This window comes from Lithobates pipiens, unplaced genomic scaffold, assembly GCF_037356315.1.
Source record: "Lithobates pipiens isolate NorthernLeopardFrog02 unplaced genomic scaffold, aLitPip1_a1.2 Scaffold_10, whole genome shotgun sequence".
Lineage (NCBI taxonomy): Eukaryota > Metazoa > Chordata > Amphibia > Anura > Ranidae > Lithobates > Lithobates pipiens.
Genome location: NW_027507686.1, coordinates 28414310 through 28437354, shown reverse-complemented (window position 1 = coordinate 28437354; position 23045 = coordinate 28414310). Strand labels below are relative to the sequence as shown.

Genomic DNA, 23045 nt, shown 5'->3' with positions numbered 1-23045 from the left:
CAATTTACATCAGCGTTGTCACCTGGCCATGGAAGCTACTTCAGTTGGCTGTTGGGTTGTATACAGTACATGATAGACAGCCCAATGGCCCAATGGCAGGGTGCACACAGCAAGACAACGCTGCTGCTAATAGCAAAGTAGTGTCTTAGCATTGTAAGTCCCCATCAGGAAATGCTGTTACTGGCAGGATCTCCAGGTAAGAAACTCAACAAAGATTCACACAAAAGGATTTGCTTAAAGTGGCCTAAACCCATCAATATAACAGATTCCCAACAGTAACATTTAAAGCGTGTCAATAATGCTAACTGACACAGTTGCTTGTGCTCTCAACTGAACTATTAAGCCATCAAATGACTGGTGACACATCTGATCACATGTGCAGCATCATGGCAGCTGCAGATCAAACAGAGGCTAAGATGGCAGCTCCCCTGGCTGTAAAGGAAAGAAGAGTTTAGTTCCACTTTAACCACTTCCCGCCCGGCCTATAGCAAAATGACGGCTGGGCGGTGGTTGGGTTATCCTGACTGGGCGTCATATGATGTTCAGCAGGATAACAGCAGCCGAGCGCATCGCGGTGATTGGTGGTGCGGTGTGTCAGTCTGACACACCGCTAAACCGATCTCAGTAAAGAGCCTCCAATGGAGACTCTTTACCACGTGATCAGCCATGTCCAATCACTGCTGATCACGATGTAAACAGGAAGAGCTGTTGATCGGCTTTTCCTCACTCGTGTCTGATAGACGTGAGCAGAGGAGAGCCGATCGGCTGCTCTCCTAACAGGGGGGTCTGTGCTGATTGTTTATCAGTCCTGCCCCCCCTCGGATCCTGCCCAGGACCACCAGGATGACCATCCACACTGGAACACCAGGTATGCACCCCCAGACCACCAGGGAAATGCAAATCTGTGTCAAGGCAGCTGCCAATCAATGCCCAGGCAGCTGGCAATCAGTGCCCACTCACAATGCCTACCACTGCCAGTGCCACCAGGGATGCCTATCAGTGCCATGTATCAGTGCCCATCAGTGCCACATATCAATGCCCATCAGTGCCGCATATCAGTGGCCAGCAGTGCCCCTATCAGTGCCACCCATAAGTACCCCTCTTTGCAGCCTTTCAGTGCCCAGTGCCACCTATCAGTGCCCACCAGTACCTCCAACAAGTTCCGATCAGTCCTGCCTATCAATGCCCATCAGTGCTGTATATTAGTGGCACCCATCAGTGCTGCATATAAGTGCCCATCGTCAGTGCCACTCACTGGTGCCACCTCATCTGTGCTGCTTTATCAGTGCCCCTGAGTGCCGCCTTATCAGTCAAGGAGAGGACTTACTTATTTACAACATTTTATAACAGAAACAAAAAAGCAAAACTTATTTTTTTTTCAAAATGTTCAGTCTTTTTTTTATTTGTTTAGCAAAAAATAAAAACTGCAGAGATGATCAAATGCCACCAAAAGAAATCTCTATTTGTGGGAACAAAATGATAACAATTCTGTTTGGGTACAGTGTAGCACGACCGCGCAATTGTCATTCAAACAGCGACAGCTCAGAAAGCTGAAAATTTACTTTGTCAGGAAGGGGGGTAAATTCCTGGTATTGAAGCGGTTAAGAAAACTGCCATTACTGGCAGGATCTCCAGTAAGGAAATCAACAAAAACATTCACACAAAAGGATTTGCTTAATCCGTTGCCGTCCGGCCTCTGGCAGAAAGATGCCTGGGGGGGGGGCAGCTATTTGTCGCTTTGGGTGGACATCATATGACGCGGGGGCGTGCTGCGGTGCGATCTGTCACCGACTGTCTCTACCAGACACAGCTGATGACTGATCAGTGTACCGGTCCGCTGTCAGTACCATGTGACCGCTGTAACCAAAAGTTAGCTGAGATTAGTCACAGTGATCACATGGAGTAGACTGGGGCCAATCACAACAAAATAAACTAAACAAATCCATTTCATTCTTTCATTCAGTAAATTTCTTGCTTAACCACTTGCTTACTGGGCACTTAAACCCCCCTCAGTCCCAGACCAATTTTCAGCTTTCAGCGCTGATACACTTTGAATCACAATTGCGCGGGCATACAACACTGTACCCAAATGAAATTTTTATCATTTTTTTCCCACAAATAGAGCTTTCTTTTGGTGGTATTTAGTTACAGCTCGGAGTTTTATTTTTTGCTAAACAAACAAAAAAAGATGCAAAAAAAAATCATGTTTTAATAGTTTGTTATAAAATTTTGCAAACGGGTAATTTTTCTCCTTCATTGAAGTGCGCTGATTAGGCGGCACTGATAGGCTGCATTGGTGGGCACTGATGGGCTGCATTGGTGGGCACTGATAGGCTGCATTGGTGGGCACTGATAGGCTGCACTGGTGGGCACTGATAGGCATAGTTAAGGCGGCACTAATAGGCACAGATAAGGCGGCACCGATGGGCACAGATAAGGCGGCACTGATGGGCACAGATAAAATGGCACGGATGGGTGGCACGGATAAGTGGCACGGATGGGCACTGATAGGTACCACAGATAGATGGGACTGATGGGCACTGATAGGTGGCACTGATAGGTGGCTCTGATAGGTGGCACTGCTGGGCACTGATGGGCGGCACTGCTGGGCACTGATGGGCGGCACTGCTGGGCACTGATGGGCGGCACTGGGGTGCAGCACCTTTGAGGCAGATTGGGTGGCACTGTGGGGTAGCACTGTGGGTGGCACTGTGGGTGGCACTGTGGGTGGCACTGTGGGCACAGACGGGGGGCACTTACTTTTACTTTTATTTATCCTTCAGGATGGCACTGCGGGAGGCAGGTGGGCATTGGCAGGTGGCATGTGGTGACTTGCATTGCTGGCCGTGATCGGGACTGATGTCCCGATCACGGCCGCCGGTGATCGGCTTTTTTTTTTTCTCCTCGCGCTGTCAGCGCGAGGAGGAATAATAGCCGATTACCGGCTCCGTTCTATCACATGATCAGCTGTCATTGGCTGACAGCTGATCACGTGATAAGGGGTCGGGATCGACCCCTTGCACGGATCGGTGATCAGGCGAGTCTCATAGACTCGCCGATCACAGAGCGCGCCGCGCGCGCCCCTCAGGGGGCGCGCAGGCCGCTCGTAACCGGGACGACGTCAATAGACGTAGTCCCGGAAATCTAGGTCCGCGCTAATGCCGTCATTCGGCAATAGCGCGGTACCCAAGTGGTTAAAGTAACAAAATTCATTGCTATATGCAAACATAATGTGTAAAAAAAATAAAATAATAATAATAATAATGATCACTTCCCCAGAGTAGTACAATGATCCATGCCTTCCCCTAGTACAACCACCTCCCCCACCGTAGTAAAACTCTGGTCAGGCACGCATTTAACCCTTTGATCACTTCTGATGTTTAACCCGTTCTAAGCCAATGTCATTAGTACAGTGACAGTGCATATTTTTTAGCACTGATCACTGTATTAGCCTCACTAGTCCCCAAAAATTGTCAGTTAGATGTCACAAATGGCCGCTGCAATATTCCAGTGCCGCTCGAAGTCGCGAATCGCTGCCATTACTACTAAAAATAAATTAATAAAAATGTCCCATAGTTTATAGAAGCTATAAACTTTGCGCAAACCAATCAATATACGCTTATTGGGATTTTTTTTTTTTTTTTACCAAAAATATGAATACATATTGGCCTAAATTGATGAAGAAATTACATTTTTTTAAATAATTTTATTGGATATGTTTTATAAACAAAAATAAAAAATATTCCTTTTTTGAATTTTTGGTGTTTTTTCATAAAAAAAATAATAAATATTGTTTTTCAACATTTTGGCTTTTTTTTTTACCAAAAATATATATACTTATTGGATATGATTTATAGCAGAAAGTAAAAAAAAATATTTTTTTTCATTTTTAGTCTTTTTTCATTTTTTTTAACAAAAATATTGTAAATGCTATAAGTAAGAAAACAATTAATATACATCTTTTTTTTTTATAGCGAAGACAAGTAGCAGAATGCATTTTGATCTAAATTTATGAAGATTTTTTTTAAAACTATATTATTAGATATGTTTTATAACTGAAACTTTTTTTTTGGTCTTTTTTACATTTATTTGAATATTCTGTTTTTTTATTTATATAATAAAAAATACCAGTGGAGATCAAATACCACCAAAAGAAAATTTCATTTGTATACAGTGTTGCATAATGATGTAATTGCCAATTGAATTAGAACAGTGCTAAATAGCAAAAATGTTCTGGTCATGAAAGGGTTAAAACCTTCTGGAGATGACAGGGGGAGAAGGATCCTTATCCTGGTGTGTTATCTTTGTGAAATTTGTCAATATGAGGACATCACATTTCATGGATGGGGTCGTTTTTCTTGTTATTTGTAATTTTTTTACATTTATCTATCTATCTATTTATGGGAAGTAAAACAGAAATAAACTTGTTTATTGCAGAAATGTAAATCTCAGCAGTCATCTCATCCTCCCCTCCCCCACAGAATAGAGAAAATTTGAAATCTGACAGTTGACAGTTGAAATCCAGAAATGTACTGGCTGAGGTCATGTGACTGTACTGGCTGGCTTTTTGCCAACTTAGGGGAGGAGTCACGGTGACCAGCACTGTGATTTGATTGGCCGGCGTGACAAGCACTGCGATGTGATTGGTCAGTGTGACCAGCTCTAGGATGTCATTGGCAGTGCCGCTATAAAAAGCAGTCTCACACCTGTGGAGCTCAGAAGAGTCTGACTTCTCTTGGTGTGAAGACCTATTCTGAGCTCCTAAGAGATTTCTTCTTCTAGCGTATGATTTTCACTGTGTTTTTAACCAGTGAAATGAGACCATTTATAATGGAAAGCATGATTCCAGAGATAAGACCTGAGCCATTTAATGGCTTTCTGGATCATGAGAGGGATGTAGTCCACACCATATCATCTGTGAGGACTCCCCAGAGCTGTGTCCCTAATAACATCAGGGGAAATATTGCAGCCATTAGGAAGATCATGAAAAATGCCGCGCCAGCTAGAAAGCCCATGAAAATTGCCGTCGCCGCTGAAGTCTCGCCTCTTGTTACTCCCCCCGGCTGTGACACTAGAGAGGGCATGAGAAATATTTCAGCGATTAGAAAGATCATGAGAAATGCCGCACCAGCTAGAAAGCCTCTGAGGATTGCAGCAGCAGAAGTCCCGCCTCTTGTCACTCCCCCGAGCTGTGACACTAGAAACATCAAACTTGTCACAGCAGGAAATGTCCAATCAATACCATCACACGGCGACAGCCAGTCACCCTTCATATTGCACCGCCTGCTCGGAGAAGGCGGATTCGGACAGGTCTTTCTGGCAACTCATTCTGCAGCCAAGAAGATCATGGCCATCAAGTCTGTAGTGAAGACTTCAGATCAACGTAGCGCCATTGAAACAGAGCAGAAGGTCATGCAGATGGCGGCAGGGTGTCCATTCCTCACCCAACTTTACACCACTTTTCAGACCCGCCATTCTGCCTGTTTCGCTATGGAATACGTCTCTGGAGGGGATCTGTTTGATTTCACCAATAAACATTTCCCTCTTCCTATTTCCGTCATAAGGTAAGTCTCATCACCACAATGAGAATAGAATAGAAAGTAATCTTTATAAGATATGTTGCTTTACAATCCAGGCTTTTAGGAGTTTAGAATTACATTGGACTCCATTAGAATGCGTAGCTACATCAGTCCACCCAGATCTGACGTAGATACTTTAGAGTAATGTCACTCCGTCCCGCCAAAAATTGGTGGACCCCGCGCCTCTCCCAAGCTTAGATACGCTATATTATAGTAGGGTTGGTGTTCCAAGTAGACTGTTCACACACATGGCATTCTGCAATCCCAGTTTCTCCAAAGCGGCAGTGATTGCACCATGTGGGGAAGGAGATGGAGACAGTCCAGAGTCACCTAGTAACGTTCTCTAAGAGGTTTGCCGGGAGATGGAGCTGGGTTTCTGATCATCTGACCGCCGCCATGATTAGCTGTCACAGTGGTCACATGATCAGAGAGCTCCCAATCGCATGTAGATATCGGGAGCTTTCCTTTAGGCAGCAGTAACTGTGCCGGGAGTGCATCCTCAGGACAGCTCTGTTTACATTCTGGCACCCATATATGCGGCCTCTCAGCATTAATTCCCACCCACCTAGAGGCCACATATATGCATACCACCAGCACGAAGGGGTTAACACTTCTGGACCAATGATGTACTGGTACCTCATAACCCTGGTACTGCTTTTTAGAGGTGGCGGTCTAACAGCTGGATTGGTTTTACATGCAGCAGGAGGGGACTTCCTCCACTCCCGGCACCTACCACAGATTTCTCAGGCTCTCTCATCATACCGGGAGACCCAGGCGACCAGCCGGCACGTCTACTGGCTGGTCAGACAGCTGAACAAAGCTGTGATCGTGATCGATCGGCTCTCCGCTATGGTACCACGGATGTGATGACATTGAGACCTGACATATTTAAGAAATCAAAATCATTCAAAAACTCAGATCTCGGTGTTGTGAATGCTGTTAAGGGCAGAGGAGAGACTTGGGGTCTTATAGTACCGGTCACATGCCTATTGCTGTGACAAGCATGTTTACAGCCTGGATCCTACCAATGGGTTCTCCCAGGAGACTCCAGAATCTGGTAAAACCAGAAATGGTGAGCAGGTGCCATGCCCAGAACTCCGACCGTACGGTAACCTAAACAAGCTCAAAGTTGGGACCGGTAATGGGATAGAGCCAGGTACTCCCTCCCCCTGCCCATGGATAATGTTTATACTTAAGTCTAATCACTGTAAAATCTAATGAATTTTTCTCTTTTATAGATTCATTGCGGCGGAAATAGCCTGCGGACTTGAGTTCCTCCACGGACGTGGCATAGTTCATAGAGACCTCAAGTTGAGCAACATCTTAATGGACAATGAAGGTCACGTCCGTATTGCAGACTATGGATTGGCAGAAATGGATCTGTTTGGTAATAGGAAGGTGACGGGCGTAGCCGGAACGATTGGATACATAGCGCCAGAAGTAAGTCACGCTCTTTTTACCCAACACTAGACCTCATCTATTCAGCATATCACAATCCAATCACTATCCCTCTGATACTTGTAATATAAACATTTTAGATTGCATACAGAACACTGCAATGTAAAACACCTGATTGGGAATCATTAAGCTCTTAAAATTATTTTAAAAAAATATGTTAACCACTTGCTGACCACCGCACGAACATATACGTCAACACAATGGCACGGATAGGCAAATGGGCGTAGAGGTACGTCCCTTTAAATTTGCTGTTGTGTGGTCGCGTGCAAGCTCCAAGATCATGCCCACGGGACCCGCAAACTCGATGTCCGACGGTGTCCCGCGATCATGTCATGGAGCTGAAGAATAGGGAGATGTCAGTGTAAACACAACTTCTCCCCGTTCTTCCTAGTGACCTGTCACTGTTCATCTGCTATAGGGAGCAGCGATCAGTGACGTGCCACTCATAGCCACACCCCCTAACAGTTAGAACACATCCCTAGGACACACTTAACCCCCTTCCTAGCCCCCTAGTGGTTAACCAATCAAACGCTTATTGTGATTTTTTTTTTTACCAAAAACATGTAGAAGAATATATAGCCTAAACTGAGGAAAAAATGTGTTTTTATATTTTTTTGGGGGATATTTATTATAGCAAAAAGTAAAAAAAAAATAGCTATTTTTCTAAATTGTTGCTCTTTTTTTGTTTTTAATGCAAAAAATAAAACCACAGAGGTGATCAAATACCACCAAAAGAAAGCTCTATTTGTGGGGGGAAAAAAAGACATCAATTTTGTTTGGGAGCCACATAGCATGACCGGCAATTGTCAGTTAAAACGACGCAGTGCTGAATCACAAAAATTGCTCTGGTCTTTGGCCAGCCAAATGGTCCAGGCTGAAGTGGTTAATATATGTCCATGGGGGCAGCCATTGCGTATGCCGCCTCTGCCTCCTGGTTAGCTGTTGGGCACAGTGGTTGTTCTTTGCTATTCCTCTTGCTTAAAGCGAGTCTAGCTACAATATCTATAATAATGGACATATGAAATAGTAAACATATCAAATTTTAAAAAGCTACATCAAGGTTAATGTTGCAATGATTTCTACTGGAGAGCAGATATCACTATCTGCTCTCTGTTACAATCTGCAGAATTACGGCCCATTCATTAAATGCATGCCACTGTGTAGAGCCTGTGGTATCCTATGAAGTTCTATATACTTAGCATAACAAAGAGAACTCTGATTTGATTAGGGTGAATCACATGACTAGGCTCTCGCTCAAGTTTTTTTTTTATTTTTTATGTTTACACCCATTCCCTGTAATAGCACTCAAAGTCCCAATTCCACCGCTGTGCTTTATAAATGTCATTTTTATTAAAGTAGCGCTATTGCCACAGTAAGGACATACTGATGCTTTGTAAATGCCTCCCTTAGAATACACGTTCAATGAATATATATTATTATTTCTCTTATAAAAGGATGCTAAGTTTGTAGGAACTAAGTAACTGATTTCTCTTCTCTGATTGGCAGGTTATCAATGGCGACTTCTACCAGTTTGCACCCGACTGGTTTTCCATGGGGGTTGTCATATACAAGATGGCCACAGGAACTGTACCATTCCGTGACGATACCACTCAGGTATACAGGAGGGCCGTGAATTATGAAGATCCTGTTTACCCCCCGGACATGGACCAACATCTGAAGCACTTCCTGGGAGGAGTAAGTACAAGACATTTTCTAATTCTGAAGAAGCACAGGGAAGGTTTCTAGGCCTACTGCTGCTGCTTTAGCGGTATAATGTAGGGGTGTTGCCAATTCTGGTTGTCAGCTGGATTGTTGGGTAGTTTGGCTTCTTCATTCCATGGTGAAGATCCAATGGGAATACTTCATCCTGGGGCTTAGGGCTCAGACGATGATGCCACATGGGGTCAATCGCTGATGTGCACATTGTATGAGGTTATTAAAGCAGAACTCCTCCCCATTTATTATTGTTTTGAACATAGTGGGGAGGATTAGATCACCTGCCGTCATTGTGTCCCTGTTGTAGACATTTTGTTTCATATCATGTCCTGAGGACATGGAAATCTCACAAAGGGGGGACACAGAAAGCAACCACAACCTAACAGAGGGGTTCTAACCCATTCCAACTCCATTCATTAAACTGCTTTTATCGCCCGGTGCTGATAAATGATGTTAATGAGAAGAAAAAAAGATCTTTAAAAATATCCAATCTCCTCCCTTTTCTCGTGGCTGTAATTCTCCTTAAAGTGTCACCACCAATCTAAAGATCTCAGGGAGTTAGAAGCCATCTAATGGCGGCACATCATAACATAACATTCCAGCACAACACTGATTTGTTGTGCTGGAATATAATATGAATTCCATCCATGTCAGTAGACATCCAGCACCTGTACTTGGCTATATATGTGCCTTCACATGCTATGATCCTCCAATGGGTGAAAGGACCGCCCAGGAGGAGACGCACTGTAGTCAAAGTTTTTTTTTTCTTTTCTAAAAAGTGCAAAATGAACTCAAAATAACTCTTAATTTCTCTTTTATAGCTGCTATGCAAATGTCCGGAGAAGAGGCTTGGAGTTGGCAGCGACATAAGACGGCATCCATTCATGAGGTTCATCAATTGGAAGTCGATGGAACAAGGGAAAGGACGGCCCCCTTTCTCTGTAGGTCCGGTAAGTACACAAATCTTTATAGGATGAGGATTCAAAAAGAAGATTGTTACACACTGTAAGGAGCATTGCTGTGTCCTTACAGCTAATATAGGGGGTACAGACATATCCCAGCCTGCAGGAAAACCTCACAGACTAATCAGTCAATATTTCATTTTCTACGGAAGTAAATAAGAATGTAACTTTCTAGGCATCAGACACAATGGGGATGATTTACTAAAACTGGAGAGTGATAAATCTGATGCAGCTGTGAATGGTAGCCAATCAGCTTCTAACTTTCTGCTTGTTCAATAAAGCTTTGACAAAAACATGTCAGCTGATTGGTTACCATGCAGAGCTGCACCAGGTTTTGCACTCTCCAGTTTTAGTATATAAACCCCATTGGTGCACAGCTGGGAGTGATAGTTGAAGGGAGAAGGTGAAATGGTTCATAATACAATGTCTGGGGTGTCTAGGACATGTGACTTCGACCACCATGATGTGGTGGAAGGCATGGGACCAGACATGTAGTTTGCATCTAGATTTGTATCCTATCTGCTCCTCCACTGCATGGAAAGAGGAAGAAGGTTCTAGGTTGTATTAAAGAAGTTAGTCAATGTTAAAGCCCAACTCAAAAAATAAATAGATTGCGCAATAGGCAACCACCAACCCCACCCCACCCTGCACTCTAATGTTTTATTGCTTGTAAACTCTAGGGGCAGAGAAAGAGGGACCTAGCCCTAACCTCTCTGCATCATCATGTACAATACAGGCCTATCAGTCTTACATTGTATGTGGGGGTAAGAATGTGACCGTGGCTGGGAAAGCTTTAGAGAAGGTCTGTGAGGGATGGGTTGCATAGATGAAGGCTGTCCAAAGAAAGGAATACATTAGTATACCTTATTCCTCTACCCCTAGGCACAAAATCCACCCCCCCCCCCCCCACACACACACACAAATACTGCAAGGGTAATTTATACTTGTTTCAGGTATTGGGCTTTAAGCAATATCCTGATATTTACTCAGGTCAGAAATCTATGAATACAGAATCTCATATTTGTTTTTCATTTTACAGCCCACCAACATGGACATGGAAACATCTTCTCGACTTCCTCCGTCAGCGATAGATGGCAAGGCATTGGAAATTCCAGGAAAGAAAGTATTCTTGCCTGGATTCCCTAACATCGACATGATCAACCTATAGTGTGTAGTGTGGTGTGTGTGTAGTGTGTGTAGTGTGTGTAGTGTGTGGTGTGTGTAGTGTGTGGTGTGTCGTGTGTCGTGTGTCATGTGTGGTGTGTCGTGTGTGGTGTGTTTAGTGTGTAATGTGTGGTGTGTTTAGTGTGTAGTGTAGTGTAGTGTAGTGTAGTGTAGTGTAGTGTTTAGTGGAGAGTGTGTTCCATCAGTGTGCCAGCCAGCAAGCCCAACAACATCAGGGTGCCAGCCAGCAAGCCCACCAACATCAGGGTGCCAGTCAGCAAGCCCACCAACATCTGGGTGCCAGCCAGCAAGCCCATCAACATCTGGGTGCCAGCCAGCAAGCCCACCAACATCAGGGTGCCAGTCAGTAAGCCCACCAACATCAGGGTGCCAGTCAGCAAGCCCACCAACATCAGGGTGCCAGTAAGCAAGCCCACCAACATCAGGGTGCCAGTCAGCAAGCCCACCAACATCAGGGTGCCAGTCAGCAAGCCCATCAACATCTGGGTGCCAGCCAGCAAGCCCACCAACATCAGGGTGCCAGTCAGCAAGCCCACCAACATCAGGGTGCCAGTCAGCAAGCCCACCAACATCAGGGTGCCAGTAAGCAAGCCCACCAACATCAGGGTGCCAGTCAGCAAGCCCACCAACATCAGGGTGCCAGTCAGCAAGCCCATCAACATCAGGGTGCCAGTCCGCAAGCCCACCAACATCAGGGTGCCAGCCAGCAAGCCCACCAACATCAGGGTGCCAGCCAGCAAGCCCACCAACATCAGGGTGCCGGCCAGCAAGCCCACCAACATCAGGGTGCCAGCCAGCAAGCCCACCCATATCAGGGTGCCAGCCAGCCAACCATAGCAAGGTGTCAGCCAGCCATCCACCCACAGCAAGGTGTCAGTCAGCAAGCCCACCCACAGCAGGGTGCCAGACAGAAAGCCCATTCACAGCAGGGTGCCAGCCAGAAAGCCCACCCAACGCAGGGAGGCCAGTCAGCAAGCCCACCCACAGCAGGGAGGCCAGCCAGCAAGCCCACCCACAGCAGGGAGGCCAGCCAGCCAGCCACAGCAGGCTGCAAGCCAGAAAGCCCACCCACAGCAGGGAGGCCAGCTAGCAAGCCCACCCACAGCAGGGAGGCCAGCCAGCCAGCCACAGCAGGCTGCAAGCCAGAAAGCCCAAGGGTGGATGGACATGATGAAGATTGGTCATATTTGGACAATAGTTCTTGATGTGACATAATACGTGGATTGTACTGCTATACCCATATATTCATGAGAGATACGGAGAGGACAATTCATCTGTAAAGACATTGATATCATCCTCAGAAGATACAGATGAAAAAAAAAAAAACTGCACTGTACAGAGGAGCCACCCACAGCAGAGTGCGAGCCATGAAGCCCACCTGCAACAGGGTGCCTGCCAGCCAGCGAGCCATGAAGCCCACCTGCAACAGGGTGCCTGCCAGCCAGCAAGTCCACCCACAGCAGAGTGCGAGCCATGAAGCCCACCTGCAACAGGGTGCCTGCCAGACAGCAAGTCCACCCACAGCAGAGTGCGAGCCATGAAGCCCACCTTCAACAGGGTGCCTGCCAGCCAGCAAGTCCACCCACAGCAGAGTGCGAGCCATGAAGCCCACCTGCAACAGGGTGCCTGCCAGCCAGCAAGTCCACCCACAGCAGGGTGTGTTGGAGAATAATCAGACCGTCTCTCAAGTCAAGGTAAGACATTAATTCCATATTCAAGAGAAATGGTTACATGTACGTTCAGGCTTCAAAAATCCATGCATCCATCATTGGCATTGATGTGAGCTATGTGTTTTTCAATTTCTGCTAATGTAAGCATTTTCATAGTTATATGATTATTCAGCATATTGAAGTATAATAGGGTTATATAAAACATATTTCTAAGCATTTTAAACTTAATTAAGATAAAGCTATATTTCTATGCATATTCATAGTTGACATTTAGAGGTATAATACTTAATTTCTCTAACAGGGTGCCAGCCAGCAAGCCCAGCAACATCAGGGTGCCAGCCAGCAAGCCCAGCAACATCAGGGTGCCAGCCAGCAAGTCCACCAACATCAGGGTGCCAGCCAGCAAGCCCACCAACATCAGGGTGCCAGCCAGCAAGCCCACCAACATCAGGGTGCCAGCCAGCAAGCCCCCACATAAGGGTGTCAGCCAGCAAGCCTCCCCGCATCAGGGTGGCAGCCAGCAAGCCCACCAACATCAGGGTGCCAGCCAGCAAGCCCACCAACATCAGGGTGCCAGCCAGCAAGCCCACCAACATCAGGGTGCCAGCCAGCAAGCCCCCACATAAGGGTGTCAGCCAGCAAGCCTCCCCGCATCAGGGTGGCAGCCAGCAAGCCCACCTGCATCAAGGTGCCGGCCAATAACCCACCCACAGCAGGATGCCAACCAGCAAGCTCACCCACAGCAGGGTGCTGACAGCCTATGTTACGCTATGGGGACGGAGCAGCCGGGCAGCCGGGGAACACAGGTCCTAATTTGTGTGCATTCAGGGCCACTCACCCACTCCTGCACACCTGTTAAATTAGGGCTGTGTTTGTCCAGCCGCTGCGTCCCCGTAGGCTGGATTCACACCTATGCATTTCTAGTGCTCTTTGCATTTTGCACTACAGAATGTGTTCCATAGGAAACAATGTTAAATGGACTGTAGTGCAAATCTGCAAACTGCAAATAGCACTAAAACTGCATATGTGTGAATCCAGCATTAAAGAGGTGGATGGATATGATGATGAAGATTCCTCCCATATTTGGACAATAGTTCTTGATGTGACATGATGGATTGGATCTATATACCGATATATTCATGAGAAATTTGGGGAGGACAGTTCATCTGTAAAGACATTGATATCATATTCAAAGATCCTGATGAACAAAGATTCCTCATTTTTGTACATTACTTTTTGATATTCATCAAACAAGCTGTTTTAAATTGAAAACCATCAAAAGACATTGTAATGTCCACCCACAGATGTATAATACAGGGAGTAATCCGATCGCCTTCGGGGGTCAGGAAGGAATTTTTTCCCTGTTAGAGCAAATGACACCATGCTTTATCAGGGTTTTTTTCGCCTTCCTCTACATCTACACGGGTCTGGATAATCACACAAAAAAAACACAAAAAAAAAAAAAAAAAAAAACTGCACTGTACAGAGGAGCCTTGACGAGGCAGTGCAGCTTCCACATACATTTGCAAATGTGTGCAATGTGACTGCCTGCACGGGGATGCATGGAGTGCCTGTACCCACTGCCCTCACACGGGGTATGGATTCATACGCCTTGTGTGAACGAGGCCTTAGGACCTCGCACTTTACAGAGCAGCCTTGGCAAAGCAGTGCAGCTTCCCCATTTGCAAATGTGTGCAACTAAGACCTCTGTTTTTAATGTCAAGTGTTAGATTGTGCATTTTTGGATTTATTTGCAGGCAAGCTGGTAAGTGTGCTGGGAAATCTTTTGTTTTTGTGTTGTGCAAAGCCCTTCCATGTGCACCTTACTTCAAAAGCTAGTTCTAAACTGCTGTAGCTGTCCTTCTTTGTACACTGCTATTAGATACAACTTATATTATGCATATACAATTTTACTGTTGTCAATAAACATCAGATGACAAGTAAATACATTCCCAGAGCACAATGGGTTATCTAAAGAGGCAGAGGGCATAGCAGACAAAGCCTGGATTTGGGAAGATATGTGTGACTGAATCCTTAGAGGGGAGCCATAGAAAGGAGGAGACACGGCTGTAAATGTAGGCCTCCTAAAAGGGAATGTTTAACTGCAATGCATAGCAGGCCTCTGTTGTAGAAGCCCTTTCCTCAGAGGATGGACACCAAGCAAAAAGAAGAAGCTCATTACTCTTTACTCTGTGGGCCATTTCACTCCCGAGAGCTCAGGAGGAGCTGGTAGTACCAAGAGGAGTATGAAGGTAAAAGAAGGTTACTAAGGTCGAAAATTAACCACTTCCCACTTCCATGACGATGTATGTCGGCAGAATGGCACTGACAGGCATATGGGCGTACAGGTACGTCCCTTTAAGAATGCCGCCATGCAATCACGTGCGTGGGACGCCGTTCGGGACCCCCGTGGGTCTGGTCGCGGGTCCCGCGGACTCGATCGCCGCAGGGATACCTGCGATCGTCTCACGGGGAAGCTGAAGGGGGAGATGCGGAAGTAAATATCTCCCCGTTCTGCCTAGCAACAAGTGATACTGATCTCTGCTCCCTGTTATTGGAGCAGAGATCGGTGTTCACTAACACACAGCCCAGCCCCCCACAGTTAGTAACACGCCCCTAGGACACACTTAACCCCTACACTGCCACCCCCTGGTCAACCCCTTCACTGCCAGTGTCATTTACACAGGAATCAGTGCATTTGTATAGCACTGATTGCTGTATAAATGACAATGGTCCCAAAAATGTGTCAACAATGTCTGATTTGTCCACCATAATGTCGCAGTCCCAATAAAAAAAAATAAAAAAAAAAATCGATGATCGCCGCCATTAATAGTAAAAAAAAAAATTAATAAAAATGCTATAAAACTATCTAAACTCCCTATTTTGTAAATGCTATATATTTTGCGCAAACCAATCAATTATCACTTATTGCGATTTTTTTTTACCAAAAACATGTAGAATACGTATCGGCCTAAAATGAGGAAAAAAAATGTTTTTTTATATATATATTTTTGGCAAATATTTATTATAGCAAAAAGTAAAATATAATGCGTTTTTTTCAAAATTGACGCTTTTTTTTGTTTATAGCACACAAAAAAAAACGCAGAGGTGATCAAATACCACCAAAAGAAAGCTCTATTTGTAGGACAAAAAGGACGTCAATTTTGTTTGGGAGCCACGTCGCACGACCATACAATTGTCAGTTAAAGCGACGCAGTGCTGAATCGCAAAAAGTGCGAGTCTGGTCTTAAGCCAGCAAAATGGTCCTGTCTGAAAGTGGCTAAAGAAAGAAAGCCAATGGAAACTGCCATGAAAATCAGAATAGATGGGGATGATGTGTGACCCTCAATGAATTGCACATGAAGTGCTAACTGCGCAAGAAAAAAAAGATGGGAGGCCGAAACAAAGAGGAATAGGCCAAGAAATAGACTGACTCACCAATGAAATAAATACGTGAATATCTCAATTTCCTCTGAAATATGCAAACAAGGAGAAGGATCATTCCCGCACATCCAACAAAACCCATAGGTAGTGATGGTAGCAACAGTCTCAGCTCAGAATCCATCCAGGCCTTGCCCGCTCTGACATGTTTCGCCCTGTCCACTGGACTCAGCCTTGGGGGACCTCCATGACTAGATTTTGTAGGATGTGCGGCAAAAAAAGATCCTTTTTCTTGTTTAAATTCACCAAGCTGAGACAAGCCCAGTGGTGTCACTAGGTTTGGTGTCACCTGGTGTGTAAAAACCCGGTGTCACTCCCCTTATCAGACCAGCTCAGAGTTGGAGGTTCAGCTACTGTACATATATATATTATAGCTGTGTCCAGCAGCACCCCCGTTATCAGATCAGCTTGGGGGGCAGCTCAGCTACTATGTGTATATTATATATAAAAATAGATGTGTGCAGCTGCACCCCCCCCCCCCCCCACCTTTAGCAGACCAGCTCAGGGTGGGCAGCTCAGCTACTAAATATATTATATGTATATTTATATATTAGTTGTATAGTTGTATATAAAAAAAAAAACTATAGTATATGTAGCAGCGGCTCCTGAAGAGCACGCACTATGCATTGTTCTAAAGTTAAAGTGGCCTAAACTGCAGTTTGGTTTGGGTATAATTATCTAAATTGGGCCTCTGCATCAGTCTGACTGGACTGTGAGATGTTCAGCCTGGCTACAGGGGGCACTGTCTCCTCTGGCAGGCATGGAACTATGGTCTGGTCAGGTGCTTAAGTTGCTGTCTCTCGGAGCATACCCAGTGGGAGTGGTGCTCTCTGGGAGAGGGTATTTAATATGCAGAGGACACGTGGTTCGGGGTTCTGGTCCAGAATGATGTGCTGACTTCATGGTCCTGGTCCTCCAGACCAGCCCCCAAGAAAGCTATGGCCTGGGGTGCAAATCCACCCGACTTTAATGTCTTGGGGCTGGCTAGCCTGAGGCAAGGAAACTAAGGAAGGATTCTGAGGTGGTTTGGTGTCGTCTCCGGTTCGGGAGAGACCCAGTATACTTCCAGCATTCCAGGGGAAGACTCTTCAGAAGAACACCACGTACAGGTTGGTTTTCTTAGCAAGAGCCTGGAAGGGCTGAAGTAACCAAGAGAATCTGGTCTTGTGGATATCGTCAAGTAGGTTGAGAGATCCAGGTATCCTACAAGTGTTCTCCAGCTTAGTTTTCCTACGGGTTCTACAGCAACGTCTGTGTCAGAGACATTATTTTGTACGTTTCTACAACAATGTCTGTGGCAGAGACTTGTTCCTGAGTAAGCACCAAGTTGGCGGCTAGGCCTTGTGAGAGAAGGACTGTCCAACCTGAGTGATCATCCCGTTGCGAATGGCTATTCTCTGGATGCAGTCAGAGTAAGCACGTTCTTCAACGTTTTTCCTGACTTTGACACTAAGGGTACCTGAACCCTCTTTCCAACCCTCTGATCCCAAGTTAAAAGACTGTTCAATTGTCTGAGTTTTGCAAATAAAATCCATTCAAGTGGACCTGTTGTCAGTCTCGAGTTATAGGCCATCTGCCACGGGACATCCCCTGGACGTGCTACAAGGAGAACGGAAGGTAACGGTAAGCCCAAAAATAACCAGCAGCTCCTTCGGGGGTTAGTGCTACATATAGTTGTATATAACAAGCACAAATTAATTTCCCAAATGTATAGTTGTATATAAAAGAAAACTATGGTATAGTTGTATATAAAATGCACAATTTAATTTCCCAGTGCTAAACCTTTCATCCAATTTCTAAGCGGCCATATTTGTTTATTTCTAAAAGACCCCCCACCCCTCCTTTACACTTCAATGTATTCAGATCGCCGAAAACAGCAATTCTGAATACCGTATATCTTTTTAAAACCGGCGCCATTGGCAGCAGAGTAAACGGGAAGTGACGTCATGACGTCGCTTCCGTGTTTACTATGAGGAGACTGGAACGAAGCCAATTACGGCTTTGTTCCAGTTCCTCACCAGCAGCCGGAGGCATCAGACGTGGAATCGGTGCTCCCGATCGAGCGGGAGCACCGGTAACAGCCCGCTCCTCCGGCATAACAGCCGAGCGGCTTTTAGCAGATTCGGTTGTTATGGCTGGATAGCCAATCGCCCGCTGAAAAAAAACGGTACCGGGATGATGCCTGCAGGTGCGGGCATCATCCCGGTATACCCCCCGGAAGCCAAGCACGCACATCTGGGGAAGGGGATAAACATTCCATCTGGAGATATAATAGAAACATTCTATTTCAATTTTACCCTCATTCACACAGAACTTATGTTTCACAGGATGCAAAGCTCTATTTATTTATTTTTTGTATAAATACACCCCCAACTATTGTAAACCTGTTTGTAAATACTTTTTGTTGGTCTGTATCCAGCCTAAAATCTGCTCACATCTACACACCTGTCCCACTGTGCATGGTCTGATACAAGAGCGGCATGTGCTAATTGTAAGAATCTACAAAAGGAAGGAAATATAAAAATTGGGAAAATCAGGCATTTTTTTTGTCTGGCTGGAAGGTCAAACTTAAATCGCTGCACCAGATAGACACCAGGAGGTTGCACTACCTTCCGGTGTTTGCATCTCGGCACCCTACACACAATCCAACAAATGTCTACTCAGGTCCCACAATGCACTACCTGCAATGCCCAGCCATCAAGGACCAATGTAAGTGCAATAAAGAGGCTACACCCTCAAGTGATTCATTGGATGTGACAGTTTTACTGCATCACCACTCACACCAGTGTAGTGTATTGTGGTGCACTAAAACCAAAATGCATTGGTGTGGCATTAACAATGAATGGCACTGCAGCACACCAAGCAAGCACAGAAAATACCTGTTGATCCTGCCAGAAACGCTGTGTTTGGGTCACTTCCTGTAAGTTGAACTGAAAGTACAAGCAATGTTATCTTTCTTCTGTAAACTACCAATCCCTGTATACTCCATGTAATGGAGATGAACAAAGGCAAACATGTTTGCAGTATAGCCTGGGTGACAATCATGGCTCCTTCCATGGATCCTCACAATTGGTGAGCGTAGCTGCTTAGAGGCAGGAGGTGTGTAATTCAAATGACAGTAGCCTGAAAAAGATAAAACTAATGCAGCCGTGTCATCCAACAACTAATAAGCTTCAATATTTTACTGTTACTTTTGTTCAGGCCACTTCTTGCTATGGGGTGACCACACTCCGGCCATGCCCTCCTATTGTCCTTGTGTTGTCACCCTGCCACTTACGCCCCCTGGTGGAAACTAAATATGCCTGTGCCCACAAATATTGTACACAGGCATGGTTTGCCCTTTGGAATGCTGGTCCAAAGCATTTATGTGCAGCCGATACTGGTGTGGGTGCATATAATCAAGAAGTGGCTGAAAAGAGGCTGGAGATCGGCAGCACTGAAAAGAGGGAGGCGGGAGGATTCTAAAAAGAAAACCTGCGGCAAATGTTTATCATACACAGTGCTTTAGCAAACTAAATGTCATCCAGTTAGGTCTACTGTAGCAAATACAGTATATAGTACCCCACCCACATGTCCAAGGTACAACCTATTGGGGCAGTAGCTTCAGAGGGCCTATAATACACATAAACCTGGCCCGGGTCAGTAGGGTTTTTGGAACCTTGCAGTTTGGTGGCAATTCAGACCAATTGTTTCGTCACCTGATTGCTTAGTTATTGCAATCACATCCAGGAAAATTTGAAGGACATTATTTTTAATTCAGTCTTTTAATAGACTAAATGAGGATTTTATATAAATTTATTTCACGGCTCTGCCTCGCATCGCCCTGGAAAAGAAAATACGATCAAAGATTCAGATCAAATCTTCAAAACTGATGTATGGACGGCCACATTGTAACACTGTATCATGTGTATTGCAGCTGCACACAATAGTGGCATCTTGTGGCAGTAATTGGTACTGCAACCCATTATTATTTACAAATTAAAAAATATAGATTTTCATTTTAAAATCTAAATTTAGCTAGTGCAACGTATCGATGGAACTGCCTGGGCTTCACTAATAACGAGTTGACCCTCATCATGGCAATTAATATAGAGTTGACCGTCACCTCACCATTGCTACTAGTATAGAGCCTCGACATGGCCATTAAAGTGGTGGTAAACCCTTACAAACCACTTTGACCTACATGTAAGCCTAGATTAAGGCTTACCTGTAGGTCCAAGAAATATCTCCTAAACCTACACAGTTTAGGACATATTTACAAAAAGACAGTCACTGCTGTCAAAGGTGCACTATATGCCGTTAGTGGCAGCTCCCGTGCGCATGCGTGGGAGTGACGTCATCGCTGCTCCGGCAAGGAGAGTGGCCAGAGCAGCGATACCTGGAAGAAGATGGATGCTCCGAGCTACAGGGGACATCGGCGACATCGCTGGTTCCTGTGTCAGGTAAGTGACACATAATGGGCTACTATGCGATGCATAGTAGCCCATTCTGCTTTACCTTTACAGGGAGACAAAGAAGAAGTAAACCCATAGTTGAACCTCGACATGGCCATTACTACAGAGTTGACCCTCGACATGGCCATTACTACAGAGTTGACCCTCGACATGGACATTACTACAGAGTTGACCCTCGACATGGCCATTACTATAGAGTTGACCATCATCAAGGCCATTACTATAGGGCTAGCCCTCACCAAGGCCATTGCTATAGAGTTGACCCTTGATATGGCTATTATTATAGAGTTGACCCTCGTCATGACCATTACCTTTTTAGAGCCGGTGTCCCCAGACCACATCATGAATTTATGGAGCTGGCTTTGTACACTGGGCACATGGTGGAACAGAAAAGGGTCTTCACCAAACTGTTACAACAAGGCTTGAAGAGCACAATTGTCTACAATATCTTTGTATGAGATATCACCAGTACTTTTCACTGGAAACACATGAGCTCCATCATTTGGAGGTGGAGGGGCACATACCTTTGGCCATATATTGTACATGTGCACACAGGCAATGAAAGTATACATGATTCGGGATTATGGGGATTTGTCTAAAAAGACTAAAGGTGGTCTTAGAATGTTAGAACATGCAACCCCCAATCAATGGCCAGCTCACCTGTGTCTACATTTCCCACATCGCTCAACCCATTGTGTCTGCTTATCTAATGCACTCCTCTTGGCCTCATTCATGATGAAGTTGAGCCATGGTATCCTGATGCTAAATAATTCAGTATGTAGCATGCCCTCACCAAACTCTACAGCTGCGTGGGTATTCTCCATTCCGCACCACCTCCTCCGCAAAGGACAAATGCTTGCAAATCTTGAGGTTGCTGCTCCCAGTTTTCGCTGGCATCTGGTCCATTGGCAGCGCTCTCTTCCACACTGGCAACAGGCGATGGTGCCTGTGCAGGTTCCGCCCTGTTGCTCCTTCCAGCATCCTCCACACCTCCCGCCAGCCGCTGCTCCCTACTGATCAGTTCCCGGATGTCCAAGATGAGTCGTGACAGTTTGGAGAAATTGCGTGACTGCTCTATGCAGGGAAGGCGCATTGGCCGGGTCAGGTCTACTTCCAGGGTTGGCCATCCAGCTGGGACATTAAGGTCTCCCTGAATACAAAGAGAACAAATTCATAATGTACGTCCGCACCATTATAGGGCCACTACACAGATGACAACTATACATTGTACTTTACATCTGACCTCTGGCCTTCTCTTCAGTCTTGAACAGTTGTACAGGCTCCTCTCCTGGACTGAAATGGCTTACAACAATTTCACTGCACACTGCGAGCTTCTCACAACAAGCATTAGAAGCTGCAGCAAGTCACATAGAGCCTGCCAAATTTCCCAGCTGGAGGACTTGCAGCATCTTCTAGCCCTTTCCTCCCCAGCCTGACTGTCCCTGGCCAACCCCTTGCATTCAGAAGGCTCAACAGAGCATGTAGGCCCTACGTAGTAAGGTCTGTATGCAAATACAATGTGTAACAAGTGTGTAGGGTGCTGAACTTCAACACCACCATATGGCTAGGTATCAGCAGACAGAATAGGGTGCAATGTCAGATATTGGGCAAATCCGAGCAGCCTCAAAATGATCACTGGGATAGTGGGATAAGGACAGTAATTAATAATACACTAGCCAGGCGCTCCAGTGGAATCGCATATGAACAGTCTGTGGAATGAGTGGTATGCAACCGGCTAGATGACAGTTGATTCCAAAGCCCCAAATCCACAAGAGACAGGATGTCCAGTTCAAGTAATGATTTATTGCAATGAAAAGATAAAAAGTCTTACATGGGGCATCACAGTGTGTACCAGTTGTTGAAAGAACCCAGCCTGAGGTCGGAAGGGATGTGCCGGAGGGACTCGGATGACAGATGGGATCCGTGACAGGATGACGATGGCTGTGGCAGAGGAAACGGGTGAACTCTTGTCACCGGAAATCACATCACCAGAACCAGGAAGCCTACAGCCGCACAACGTAGACCACTGGAACACACCAAGGAGGTGCTGACAGAACAACATGCTTTGGGGTAATGCCCCCTTGTCAACTCCCAATGGGCTAACCAGCAAGGCAATCTTATATACCTATATCAACTGGAACGGCACATCCCCTTGCCCAGAGATAGGCAAATCAACTACCAGTGGATAACTAGATTAAAAAACAGCCATTATACCAAGAACTATACAGCTGTCCCAATATAAGATGATTAAAAAAATGAACAATAAAACTATGATGTATTAAAAAATAGAGTTACAGTGATATTATCCCACCAATGCTTGTTTGATACAATACAAATACCAGAAAAAAGTACTGGGCTGAAGCTCATGATATAAGGAAAGACTAAAGGAGATGCATGGAAGGGAGAGGAAAAAAGGAGGGACCATTATCAGGGGTTACATCCATCCACACCCACATGCCCATGCTCATACATACAGTGCCTTGAAAAAGTATTCACACCCCTTGAAATTTTCCACATTTTGTCATGTTACAACCAAAAACTTAAATGTACTTTATTGGGCTTTTATGTGATAGACTAACA

The 23045-nt window shown here is 45.4% G+C and overlaps 1 protein-coding gene across 2 annotated transcripts in view; it reads right to left on the bottom strand.

The window, feature by feature from the left end:
• LOC143928452 (F-box only protein 31-B-like) overlaps positions 1-23045 on the bottom strand; it is a 71889-nt gene that overhangs the window by 40459 nt on the left and 8385 nt on the right. The window contains exons 1-2 of one of the 2 annotated variants that reach the window (XM_077453342.1): positions 22297-22402; positions 21259-21615 (exon numbers count right to left, since the gene is read on the bottom strand). The gene's annotated coding sequence lies outside the window, so the exon portion shown is untranslated. Of the gene's footprint in view, positions 1-21258; positions 21616-22296; positions 22403-23045 lie in introns of those variants that run through there. The other variant, XM_077453341.1, reaches the window with a different exon arrangement.